This window comes from Diceros bicornis, chromosome 13 (genome assembly GCF_020826845.1).
Source record: "Diceros bicornis minor isolate mBicDic1 chromosome 13, mDicBic1.mat.cur, whole genome shotgun sequence".
Lineage (NCBI taxonomy): Eukaryota > Metazoa > Chordata > Mammalia > Perissodactyla > Rhinocerotidae > Diceros > Diceros bicornis.
In genome coordinates, this window is record NC_080752.1 from 13370156 (window position 1) to 13384794 (window position 14639).

Sequence of the window (14639 nt, forward strand, 5' to 3'; positions counted from 1 at the left end):
GGAAGAAAATCAGAAAAGCCACGAATACGTGGAGATTAAACAAAATGCTACTGAACAATGATTGGGTCAATGAAGAAATCAAAGGAGACATCAAAAAATACCTGGAGACAAATGAAAATGAAAATATGACATGCCAGAATTTATGGGATACAGCAAAAGCTGTTCTAAGAGGGAAGCTTATAGCAATACAGGCCTATCTCAACAAACAAGAAAAATCTCAAATAAACAATCTAACAATGCACCTAAAGGAACTGGAAAAAGAAGAACAAACAAAGCCCAAAATCAGTAGAAAAAGGGAAATAATAAAAATTAGAGCAGAAATAAATGAAACAGAGACTTAAAAAACAATAGAAAAATTAATAAAACCAAGAGCTGGTTCTTTGAAAAGATAAACAAAATTGATAAACCTTCAGCTAGACTCACCAAGAAAAAAAGAGAGAAGGCTCAAATAAGTAAAATCAGAAATGAAAGAGGAGAAATTACAACAGACACATCAGAAATACAAAAGATTATAAGAGAATACTATGAAAAGCTATATGCCAACAAATTCGACAATCTGGAAGAAATGGATAAATTCTTAGAATCATACACCCTTCCAAAATTGGATCAAGAAGAAATAGAGAATTTGAATAGACCAATCATCAGTAAGGAGATCGAAACAGTAATCAAAAACCTCCCCAAAAATAAAAGTCCAGGACCAGACAGCTTCCCTGGTGAATTCTACCAAACATTCAAAGACTTAATACCTATCCTTCTCAACCTCTTCCAAAAAATTGACGAGGGGGGGAAGCTCCCTAACACATTCTACAAAGCCGACATTACCCTGATACCAAAACCAGACAAGGACAACACACAAAAAAAAGAAAATTACAGGCCAATATCACTGATGAACATCGATGTAAAAATCCTCAACAAAATACTAGCAAATCTCATACAACACATTAAAAAGATTATACACCATGATCAAGTGGTATTTATTCTAGGTATGCAGGGATGGTTCAACATTCGCAAACCAAACAACGTGATACACCACAGTAATAAAATGAAAAATAAAAATCACATGATCATCTCAATAGATGCAGAGAAAGCATTTGACAAGATACAGCATCCATTTATGATAAAAACTCTGGATAAAATGGGGATAGAAGGAAAGTACCTCAACATAATAAAGGCCATATATGACAAACGCACAGCTAATATCGTCCTCAATGGTGAAAAACTGAAAGCTATCCCTCTAAGAACAGGAACCAGACAAGGATACTCACTCTCACCACTCCTATTTAACATAGTACTGGAAGTCCTAGCCAGAGCAATCAGGCAAGAAAAAGAAATAAAAGGGATCCAAATTGGAAAGGAAGAAGTGAAACTCTATTTGCAGATGACATGATTTTGTATATACAAAACCCTAAAGAATCCACCAAAAAACTTTTAGAAGTAATAAACGAATACAGTAAAGTTGCAGAATACAAAATCAACATACAAAAATCAGTTGCATTTCTATACACTAACAACAAAGTACCAGAAAGAGAAATTAAGAATACAATCCCATTTGCAATTGCAACAAAAAGAATAAAATACCTAGGAATAAACTTAACCAAAGAGGTGAAAAGTCTGTACACCGAAAGCTATAAAACACTGCTGAAAGAAATTGAAGGAGACACAAAGAAATGGAAAGATATTCCATGCTCTTGGATTGGAAGAATTAACATAGTTAAGATGTCCATACTTCCTAAAGCCATCTATAGAGTCAATGCAATCCCTATCAAAGTTCCAACAACATTTTTCACAATATAGAAATAGAACAAAGAATCCTAAAATTTATATGGAACAACAAAAGACCCCAAAGAGCTAAATGATCCTGAGAAAAAAGAACAAAGCTGGAAGTATCACACTCCCTGATTTCAAAATATACTACAAAGCTATAGTAACCAAAACAGCATGGCACTGGCACAAAAACAGACACACAGATCAATGGAATAGAATCGAAAGCCCAGAAATAAACCCACACATCTATGGACAGCTAATCTTTGACAAAGGAGCCAAGAACATACAATGGAGAATAGAAAGTCTCTTCAACAAATGGTGCTGGGAAAACTGGATAGCCACATGCAAAAAAATGAAAGTAGACCCTTACTTTACACCATACACAAAAATTAACTCCAAATGGGTTAAAGACTTGAATGTAAGACCTGAAACTGTGAAACTTCTAGAAGAAAACATAGGCAGTACACTCTTCGACATTGGTCTTAGCAACATCTTTTCAAACACCACGTCTGACCGGGCAAGAGAAACAATAGAAAAAATAAACAAATGGGACTACATCAAACTAAAAAGCTTCTGCACAGCAAAGGAAACCATCAACAAAACGAAAAGACAACCTAACAAGTGGGAGAAGATATTTGCAAACCATACATCTGATAAGGAGTTAATCTCCAAAATATATAAAGAACTGATGCATCTCAACAACAAAAAAACTAACAACCCAATTAAATAGGCAAAAGACCTGAACAGACATTTCTCCAAAGAAGATATACAGATGGCCAAGAGGCACATGAAAAGATGTTCACCATCATTAACTATCAGGGAAATGCAAATCAAAACTACAATATCACCTCACGCCCGTCAGAATGGCTATAATTAACAAGACAGGAAACAACAAGTGTTGGAGAGGATGTGGAGAGAAGGGAACTCTCATACACTGCTGGTGGGAGTGCAAACTGGCAGCCACTATGGAAAACACTATGGAGATTCCTCAAAAAATTAAGGATAGAACTACCATATGATCCCGCTCTTCCACTGCTGGGTTATCCAAAGAACTTGAAAACAGCAGCAAGTAGAGAAACATGCACCCCTGTGTTCACTGCAGCGTTATTCATAATAGCCAAGACCTGGAAGCAACCTAAGTGCCCATCAAGGGACGAATGGATAAAGAAGAGGTTGTATATATACACACAATGGAATACTACTCAGCCATAAAAAAACAATGAAATCCAGCAATTTTGACAACATAGATGGACATTGAGGGTATTATACAAAGTGAAATACGTCAGAGGGAGAAGGTCAAATACCGTAAGATCTCACTCATTAAGTAGTAGATAATAACAACAACAAACAAACACATAGAGACAGAGATTGGATTGGTGGTTACCAGAGGGGAAGAGGGAGGGAGGAGGGAGAAAGGGATAATTCAGCACATGTGTGTGATGATGGGTTGTAATTGGTATTTGGGTGGTGAACAAAATGTAATCTATGCAGAAATAGAAGTATAATGATGTACACCTGAAATTTATACAGTTATAAACCAATATTACTGCAATAAACAAAAAATTTTAAAAAATAAAAATAAAAAATAAATAAAAAAATAAAAAGCAACCAACAACCCAAATATCCATCAACAAATGAATAAATGGATTGTGATACATTTGTACCATAGAATACTACTCAGTAGTAAAAAGAAATGAATTTCTGATACATGCATCAATATGGATAAATCTCAAAAACATTACGTTGAGTGCAAGTGGGAAATTCAAAAAATTATATGCTATGTGATTCCATATACACAATATTCAAAACTAGGAAAAGCTAATCCATGGTAACAGAAATGAGAACACTAATTGCTTCTAGAGGTGGGAAAACTGACAAGAAATGGACATGAGGGAACTTTTTAGGGTGATGGGAGTCTTCTCTATCTTAATCGGAGTTACGGTTTCAAGAGTATACTTATGTTGAAATTTATTAAACTGTACTCAAGATCTGTGCATCTTATTTTATGAAAGTATGCCTCAACAACAACAAAAAAGGGTTTTGGGGGGAAAAAAACTAAAGAGCAATAGGTCTCTTGAAACCTATTTCATTTCATGCCTTCATTTATGCATTCAACAAATATTTATTGAGCATTGACTATGTTCTAGGCACTGTTCTAGGTGCTGGGGATAGAGAGAATAAAAATATAGAAAACCCTGCTCTCATTACACATGTATTGTAAAGGGGGATATAGATAATAAACAAGATAAATAGTTTAAATACACACATATATTCAAGATAGAGATATATAGAGAATTAAAGTTGGGAAGGGGGATACGAAACATTGGGAAAGGATTGAAATTTTTAATAGGCTGGCCAGGGAAGACCACACTAAGAAGATAACTTTGGTTCGGGCCGGCCCCATGGCTTAGCGGTTAAGTGCACGCACTCCGCTGCTGGCAGCCCGGGTTCGGATCCCTGGCGCGCATCGACGCACCGCTTCTCTGGCCATGCTGAGGCCGTGTCCCACATACAGCAACTAGAAGGATGTGCAGCTATGACATACAACTATCTACTGGGGCTTTGGGGGAAAAATAAATAAATAAATAAAATTATAAAAAAAAAAAGAAGATAACTTTGGGGCTTGTATCTGTGACTTGATTCTGTAAATGGAATATGCTTGGACATGGCATTATGACAATTTTGAGCCTAGGCCTTTAGAGGAATCATGAGTTTCAGCTTGCCCCCTTATATCTGTGTCATCATCACAGATGTGGACCCAGATAATCACTGGCTTATCTGCAGTCCCTTAAGAGGATCTTAGAATGAATACGCATGGAACATATCTGAGCCTAACGTGCTCAGGAGCCAAGTCCAACTAGACCTATAACTTGAAGCAGAGCCACCCAGACAAACAGCCTAGATCAGTCAACTCATAGCAAATGCCTAAATGAGAGTAAATAATTGTTGTTTTTAAGCCACTGAGTTATAGGGTAGTTTGCTGCTAAGCAATAGCATTACTTTGGAGTGAAATACTATGTCTGGGATTTACGTTTTAAAAAATACTCTATTAGTACTATACAATTATAAAAAGGAATGAGTAATTGTTCTATATATTACAATGAAGAGAACTTCAGAATGCACCCTTGAGTGAAAAAAAAGTTGTAGAAAAGTTTGTATACTATGCTATCATTTAAGATTGATAATATGAAAATATAAACATATTCACCTCTATTTTTCTACAATGAGAAAGTAAAGAATAATTTTTTTAATGTTAAAAAAAGGGAGAGTATGGGCAAAAGGCAAAAGAAAGGGAGCTAGACTGCTTTGAATATACTTTGATTTATAGATTTCACTTTGTAACCATGTAAATATTTTACATTATTATTCAAAAAAAAATTTTAAGGAATGTCAAAGATAGAGTAACAGTGACGGGATTTTCTCTCCTATCTGAAGCAAATTTAAAAATGAGACAAAATAAGTGACAAGAGTCCCAGTCAACTCAGTTATCTAACTAAATTAAACTTTGGTGGTTATTTCTGGTAATCTAGGTCCTTCTCCCTACTACTCTCCAATGAAACCTGGGCATTTATCAGACTACATTATAATTATTTCTTTACAAATCTCTCTTCTGTCTCCCCTACTAGATTCCAATATCCTGAAATGTAGGACCCATGTCTTAGTCATCTTTTTTATCCCAAGTGCACAGCCAAAATAATATTTGTTCATATCTAACGCATTTTCAAACTACCCCCATCTTTTGCTCAAGTTATTTCCTGTTTAAAGTGCCTTTAACGGCTTTTCTACTACTCAAGACACTTTATTCTGTAAAGCCTTCCCTTCTCTAACCATCTCTAGCCGCTAACCCATGAAAGAATTACTTACTTGTATTTTCTGAGGACTTTGTGTGCGTATATATATCTCAAAGTCTCTGAGATATATATACGCACTAGCACACTCTATTCATGTGCTACTTAAGGACGGGAATGCATTCTGAGAAATGTGTCATTAGGCAATTTCGCCATTGTGTGAACACCACGAAGTGTACTTATACAAACCTAGATGATACCAGCCTATTACACATCTAGGCTATATGGGACTAATCTCATGGGACCAGGGTAGTATATGCAGTCCATCACTGACCAAAACATCCTTATGAGGCACATGACTGTATATGCTAATCATTTGTTTATACAGTCAGCCCTCCATACTCTCGGATTCTACATCTGCAGATTCAACCAACTGCCGATGGTGTACTATGTTTACAGTCTGCAGTTGGCTGAATCCAAGGATGCAGGAACCCTCAAATATGGAGGGCCAACTAAAGGACTTGAACATCCACAGATTTTGGTATCTGCAGGGGGTCCGGGAACGAATCCCCTGTGGATACCAAGGGACGACTGTATATTTTCTCCTCAAAGATATAAACAGCATCTTGTTTATTTTTGTAGCTCCATCACCTATAACTATGTCTAGTATAATTGGTGGTAAAAATGTCTTTCAAAGGAATTAAATAATGCATCTTTAGTATATGCATGAATTAAATCACTGTGCATTATAGCAAAAATTCTGGTTTCATAACAAAAAAAATGTTGGAATATTTAAATATCTAATAGAAATTGCAATAAATAGAGGAGTCTAGATCTAACAGAGGATTTAAAGGGAAGAGGGGAATAGAGTAGAAAGGACTCCATTTGCTAACCAACCATGTTTGTTATATGGTAATATACCTCTGGTAACAAATCCAGAAGCAGCAACAGATACTAACTACCACAGAGTTTAACTCTCCCTGGCTTCCCAGAACAAGAACTGACTAAGGAATAGTCTCCACTCCATTCTTTGTAGTCTCTTACTGGCTTGGTTTCCAGCTTGCTCTCTCAAAAGACTGTACATATAGGCTACTTCCTCCAAGTTCCTCTTCTGGAGCCTCGCAAAACTATCTGTGCAAATGAAAACTGGATAAAAAGTCTGTTTAAGTACGGCAGTCCTCAAAAAATTAAACACAGAATTATGATCCAGCAAGTCTAATCCTGGGTATATACCCAAAGAATTGAAAGCTGAGACTCAAATAGATCTTTGTACACTCACGTCCACACCAGCATTATTCACAACAGCCAAAACATGGAAGCAACCTGTGTCCATTGATGGATGAACAGATAAACAAAATGGGGTGTATATATATATATATATGACAGAATATTATTCAGCCTTAAAAAGGAAGGAAATTCTAACACATGCTCCAACACGGATGAACTCTGAAAACACTATGCTAAGTAAAATAAGCCAGACACAAAAGGACAAATGTATGATTCCATCTATGAGGTACCTAGAGGAGTCAAATTTATAGAGACAGAAAGTAGAATGGATGTTGCCAGGGGCTGGGGAGATAAGGGAATGGGCAGTTATTGTTTAATGGGTAGAGAGCTTCAGTTTGGGAAGATGAAAAAGTTCTGGAGATGGATGGTGGTGATGGTTACACAGCAATGTGGATGTACTTAATGCCACAGAACTGAAAACATAAAAATAGTTAAATGATAAATTTTGTTATGTATATTTTATTATAATAAAAAAATCCTGTTTAATTAAGATAAGCCCTTAGTAAGGCTTAGTCATGCTGAGAGTTTCCTACCAATGTCATCACAGCCAAGTTTTCAAATATCTCCTAATGCATTTCATTGTGGGGTTTACCATTCGAAGTTCAGACATATGCCTTCTTATATTACAGACGGTCCTAATAAGTCGGTTTATATTTCACTTTTCCCTATTTTGAGCAAAGATGAACAGCCAGTCTCCAAATGAATACTGATACCAATATACCCACCACCCAACTAAAAAATTACCTAAGTATCAGTATTTTTGAAGTCTTCCAAGTGCCACTTCCTAATCACCTTCCTTTCCCCACTAAGTTAACTACTATTCACAATTTTGCCTTTATTATTATCTTGTTTTTAAGAAAAACCTCTTTCCATGAATGGGTAAAACAGTCATGAAACTTTTATTTGACTAATAATATTTAGAAAATTCAAGACTTATTATTCACTTATTCATTATATTTATTAAGCACCTATTCTATTCCAGGCTTAAGAAGCTCACAGTTTGGTAAGAGAAACATAAACAGAAGTGATGGAAGAAAGGAGGGGTAGAGAGGAAGATACGAAGTGGAAAGAGGAGATAAAGACAGGGAAAGAGCATTCACGTTAGGAAACTAAAAATAACTCACTTTTATTAAAGCATAAATTTATGTCAGAGAAAAATTTTAAATTTAAGAATTGTTGGGAAAAATGAAAAAAAGAGTAATAGAGGAGTCATCCCCACATTATGAGAAAATTCAGATATATCCAAGGGATATTCAAAAGCAGAACACTTAGAGGACCTGAGCACAACACAAAGCAGACCATTATTGTCAGTGCTGCAATGGTAAGGACAATATGATTTCAAGAAGGCCACCAACTTCAGGAAAATAGAGACAGAGGGTTTGAGCAGCAGCAAGACAAGTCACTACCACAGAGAGCACAGGACTGCACGCCATATGACTTCATTTGTATGAAGTCCAATAAAAGGCAAAACTAACATATGGTGATAGAAATTAGACCTGTGGCTTCCTATAAGGCATGGGGATTGACTGAAGACATCTTGAGGGAATCTTTCTGGAGCAATGAAAATGTTCTACATCTTTACGGGGTAAGGAAATACTACTCAGCAATAAAAAACTACATGTACACTCACATATGGATGAAACGCAAAAGCGTTACGTCGAGGGAAAGCAGCAAGACACAAAAGACTGCATGCTGTATGACTTCATTTACATGAAGTCCAATAAAAGGCAAACTTCTTGTGACAGAAATCAGAACAGCGGTTTCCTACGAGGCAAGGGGACTGACTGGAATAAAACATGAGGGAATCATTCTAGAACAATGAAAATATTTTATATCTTTATTAAGGTGATGTTTAGAGGGGTATAAACAGTTATTAAAACTCATCAAATTGTCTGCTTAAGATGAGTGCATTTCATTGAATGTCAATTTCACATAAATTAAATATTTTTAGTTATAAAAAGTAAAATAAATGGACTTTTACTTACCAAAGGAAAAAAGCAAAGTAATAAAATTATGAAGTGGCAGAGATGTGACTTTCCTAATAATTTTCTTTAATATTCTTTGCCAAAATGTTTTTACATACCCAACACAGTTAAATTTACCACTGCATCTAAATCCTTAATAAAAAATTAATATATAACGAAAAGGCAAAATAAAGAAATTTTCAGGGCCGGCCCAGTGGCTTAGTGGTTAAGTGTGCGCGCTCCGCTGCTGGCGGCCCGGGTTCGGATCCCGGGCGTGCACCGATACACTGCTTGTCCAGCCATGCTGACGCCACATCCCACATACAGCAACTAGAAGGATGTGCAGCTATGACATACAACTATCTACTGGGGCTTTGGGGGGAAAAAATAAATAAGAATTAAAAAAAAATTAATATATAACGAAAAGGCAAAACAAAGAAATTTTCAGGGCCGGCCCCGTGGCTTAGAGGTTAAGTGCGTGCGCTCTGCTACTGGCGGCCCAGGTTCGGATCCCAGGCGCTCACCGACGCACCCGCTTCTCTGGCCATGCTGAGGCCGCATCCCACATACAGCAACTAGTAGGATATGCAACTATGGCATACAACTATCTACTGGGGCTTTGGGGGAAAAAAAGGAGGAGGATTGGCAATAGATGTTAGCTCAGAGGCGGTCTTCCTCAGCAAAAAGAGGAGGATTAGCACGGATGGTAGCTCAGGGCTGATCTTCCTCAAAAAAAAAAAAAGAAATTTTCAGATAAACAAGAGTTGAGAGAATGTCTCACCAACAGATCTTTCTTGCATACAAAAATAGTAAAAAGTTTTTCATACAGAAGGGAAATGATACCAGATGGAACCTCTAATCTACACAGAGTGCCCATAATGGCAAATATGTGAGTAAATACAAGACATTTTTTTCTTGTTTCTTGTATTCTTTAAAAGACAACTAACTCTTAAAGCAAAGATAATAGCAATGAATTGTGAAGTTTATAACATATATAGAAGTAAAATACATGACAAGAATAAAACAAAGGCTGGGAGGGGGTAAATGGAAGTATGCTCATAAAATTCTTTAATTATACATGAAATGGTATAATATAATTCAAGACAGTGTGCTAAGTAAGCTATGTATATTGTAATCCCTAGAACAACAAGTGGAAAAACAAAGAGGTATGAGAGGGATGGCCAAGACGATATCTGCTGGTCTCAGACTTAGGTAACCTGAAACTATATTTCTGAAAACTTGTTCCCTGAGTAGTGTCAGGAATGGCCGTAAGAAAAATTTCGGACAATTTAGAAGGCAGAAGAGAAGCAGCCGGTATTACTGCCCTCAAAAAGTCTAGCTACGGCACAAGGTGCTATTGTAGCTCACACACATTCTCACTGATCTGCTGGCTTACCTCACTGACATGGAGCAGCAGACGGGTCTACAGTTTCTCCAGATCTGGCCTAATTTTCCTCATGAACACAGATGTAAAAATCCTTAAAATCAAATCCAGGAATATATAAAAAGAACAACACATCATGACCAAGTGAGGTCTCTTCCAGCAATGCAAAGGTGATTTACCATTAAGAAATCAGTGAAATTCACCATATTAACAGATCAATGGAGAGAGAATCTATATGATCATCTCACTAGAAGAAAAAAGCTGACAAAATTTAACACCCATTCATGACAAAAATTTTTAGCAATTTGATGAAATTTTTTCAACTTGATGAAAGAAATCTATGAAAAATCCACACTAACACCACACTTAACAGTAAAAGACTGAATAATTTCTCCCTAAGACTAGGAACAAGGCAAGGATGTTTGCTGTCACCACTTCTATTCAACACTGTAGAGGAGATCCTAGTCAATCCAATAAAGTAAGATAAAGAAAGAAAAAAGTCACAAGGACTGGAAAGAAGTAAAAATATCTTTTATTACAGACAAATGACTGTATATAGAAAATCTTCTGCATTCTTGAAAAGGAAAAACTCTCTAGAGTGATAAGTAAACTAATAAGGTCGCAGGATACAAACTAAGTATATGACGAAAGCCTTGTATATCTTCAAGAAATTAAACATAGAATTACCATTTGATCCAGCAATTCTACTCTGGGTATATACCCAAAAGAATTGAAAGCAGAGACTTGAACAGATATTTGTACACTCATGTTCACAGCAGCACTGTTCATAATAGCTAAAAAGTGGAAACAACCCAAATGTCCATTGACAGATGAATGGATAAACAAAATGGGGTATATACATACAACAGAGTATTATTCAGTCTTCAAAAGGAAGAAAATTCTGACACAAAGATGAACTTTGAAGTCATCATGCTAAGTGAAACAAGCCAGACACAAAAGGACAAATACTGTATAATTCCACTTATATGAGGTACCTAGAATAGTCAAATCCATAGAGATAGAAAGTAGAATGGGGGGCCAGCCCCATGGTTTAGTGGTTGGGGGCGCACGCTCCGCTGCTGGCGGCCCGGGGTTCGGATCTCAGGCGCGCACCGACGCACCGCTTCTCCGGCCATGCTGAGGCCGCATCCCACATACAGCAACTAGAAGGATGTGCAGCTATGACATACAGCTATCTACTGGGGCTTTGGGGGGAAAATAAATAAATAAATAAAAATTTAAAAAAAAGAAAGTAGAATGGGAGTTGCCAGAGGCTGGAGGAGAAAGGGATGGAGAGTTAATGTTTAATCAGTATGGAGTTTCAGTTTGGAAAGATAAACAAATTCTGGTGGTGACAGTGCACAGCAATGTGAGTGTACTTAATGCCACTGAATTGTACACTTAAAAACGGCTAAAAAGGTAAATCTTATGTATTTTTTACCACAATTTTTTTAAAAGCCTACTGTATGGTTTCATGCACATAAAGTTTTAAAACAGGCAAAACTAATATATATATATTATATATATATATAATGTATAATATAATAATATATATATGTATACATATATATATATATAATGTTAGATTCAAAGTACTGGGTTATCCTAGAGCATAGGAGGATACTGACTAGAAGGAGGTTTCTGAAGTTCTACTTATATTCTGTTTTCTTAACCTGAGTGTGGCTTTCATGGAGTGTTCTTTTTGTGCAAGTTCATGAAACTATACTTTCTTTGTTATATGAATACTAAACCACCACAAAGTTTTGTTCATTTTTTTGTTTGCTTTAGTTAGTGACAGATAAACTGTGACTTTGCTGAGGTGAGGATCTGGATCATGCTCACAGCTAGACTGGTTTTAGGAGCAAGTCACCTGTCTAGTAAATGAGCCCTATTGAGAGTCCAACATCCACACTACAGTACCCATTTATTGCATGCTATTTGTCTTTGGCACATAGAGTACAATTCTTCTGAAATGGTGAAAATATTGTTTCTATCCCAAAAATAGTCTCAAAATGAAAGTCAACTTCTACTATTAAAGACAGAAGTAAATATAAAATGGAGAGGTCTAAGACAGTAATATGAATATCTCTAAGTATATAGAGAAAAGAATGTCAAGGATATATACGTGAGTTAAAAAGATTTTTCTACATGTTAAAGCATTCCCAAGGCCCAGCTGCTTATAGTCTCAGTTGCATTAATTCTTTAGAATAAAAATATTGGTCCCGTGGCTTAGCGGTTAAGTGCACGCACTCCGCTACTGGCGGCCCAGGTTAGGAACCCCGGGCGCGCACCGACGCACCGCTTCTCCAGCCATGCTGAGGCCATGTCCCACATACAGCAACTAGAAGGATGTGCAACTACGACATGCAACTATCTACTGGGGCGGGGGGCGGGGGGGGGGGAAAGGAGGAGGATTGGCAAGAGATGTTAGCTCAGAGCCAGTCTTCCTCAGTAAAAAGAGGAGGATTAGCACGGATGTTAGCTCAGGGCTGATCTTCCTCAGAGAAAAAAAAAAAAAAAACCTGTTTGGTCAGGTGTTCTAAATTTAAAAGTTGTGAAGGCAAACAAAATGATTAAGCTTTTATTTTTGCTTTGATCAAAACAAGAAATGCATTAGGAAATAATACTCTCACATATATCCAGAAATACCTAATATAGTTTTAGAATTAAAACAGAAAAAATTTATTCATGATTCAGGTAATTTATATGCAAGAAAGCAGAAAGGGTGTGCTCAAAAAGTGCTATTAAGTTCTGACTTGAGTAATAGTATACAAATTTTAACCTGGACATTAAAAAATGATACTTCAGCGACCGGCCCTGTGGCCGAGTGCTTAAAGTTCTGTGTGCTCAGTTTTGGTGGTGGCCTGGGTTCATGGATTTGGATTCCAGGCATTGACCTACTCTGCTCACAAGCCATGCCGTGGAGTCATCCCATACACAAAGAGGAGGAGGACTGACACAGATGTTAGCTCAGGGAAAATCTTCCTCACCAAAAAAAAAAAAACAACAACAAAAAAGATACTTGAATGAATTCTGCGTGTTTTATGAATGTATGTGAACCAAAAAATTTATTTTCATAAAGTTGTTTTGTGAGTGTATGCAAACCAAAAAGTTTATTGAGTTGATAAAGTTGCATAGATTAACATCCCTCCAAAAAGAGAAAAATTGGGGTAAATTTTACACACTAGAGAACAGATTCATTATAAGAGCTTACATTCTCCTTTATATCCACAAGAGGGAGCAAACATTTAATACATCTTTATAGGGATGTCATTACATACTAATTTTCACACAAGACTTTCAAGGGACACTAATTGGAAAAAAGAAGAAGAAAACAACAAAAAGTAACTAATTGAGTGTCTACCATGTGCCAGGAAGTGTCTGGAAATATAGCAGGTAAAAGATATAGCTCCTACTCTCAGGCTTCACAGTACTTCAGGCAATAAAGTATATCTAGAGACTTAAAAGATTCTTTAACAAACACAAACAAATCATTCTCAGCTTTTTTATAACATTACTGTAAAGTATAATTTATAAGTATTCAATCTGACCAGATACCACAAAGATGATGAAAAAGACTAAACAAATATCAGTAATTTATAGTCTACAACTCCAAGAGGCAAATAACATGGATTATGCAACTTATTATTTAAAGAATTCACAGGAGGCTCTAAGATGCCATTATGTTTTTTCCAAGTGGACTCCAACGATCTAAGCTACTTCATCTTTTTCATTTACTTAAAGCGAAATGTAAGCAATTTAACATTGACTTAAGGGAATGTGTGTCTGTAGTTAACCAAGTATTTCAGGAGATGAGCATCTTTGAAATGTACTGATGAATAGTAAAATCACAATGCCGAACACTGAAAAATCTCAATCAGAGCCTATTTAATAACATTTGAATACAGCTATTTTTATACAAATTAAAGAAGAATGGATTCCAAAAGGGCATGATGAACTAGGTAGGCGACCTCAAGAGAGGTCTTTCAATTAGATGTGTCTATATAGAAGCAAAGGATAGGGTACAGTCCTTTTCAAGCAGGTATATTGTGCAGGAAACAATGTGTAGTGAAAAAATTCAAGTCTGAATCATAGCAGAACTGGCTTCAAATCCAAGCCTTGCCACTTACTAGCCCTGTGACTTTAGGAAAGTTATTAACCTCTCTGAGCCTCACTATTCTCACCCAATGGGAATAATAATCATCTTTCAAGGCTATTACAAGGATTGATGATAAAGTGCCTAACATAAGAGCTCAAATTAAACTGCAATTTATAGATGAGAAAACAAAAAGAAGGCCATATGATTTACCCAGTATTAGAAAGTAGAAAAATAGTGGGCCAGAACTTCCTTATTTCCAGTATGCTCTTTATCTTAAAGTCTACTGAGTCTGATATTAATTAATCAGACCAGCTTTCTTATCATTAGTATCTACCTGGTATAGCTTTTTTCAT

The 14639-nt window shown here is 36.3% G+C and overlaps 1 protein-coding gene and 1 long non-coding RNA gene across 4 annotated transcripts in view; one reads left to right on the forward strand and one right to left on the reverse strand.

Moving 5' to 3' along the window:
* Positions 1-14639, reverse strand: part of FAF1 (Fas associated factor 1) — a 493835-nt gene that overhangs the window by 458206 nt on the left and 20990 nt on the right. The window lies entirely within an intron of this gene.
* LOC131412610 (uncharacterized) overlaps positions 11272-14639 on the forward strand; it is a 243611-nt gene continuing 240243 nt past the window's right edge. The window contains exon 1 of the long non-coding RNA XR_009221816.1: positions 11272-11439. This is a non-coding gene — a long non-coding RNA (uncharacterized LOC131412610). The remainder of the gene's footprint in view (positions 11440-14639) is intronic.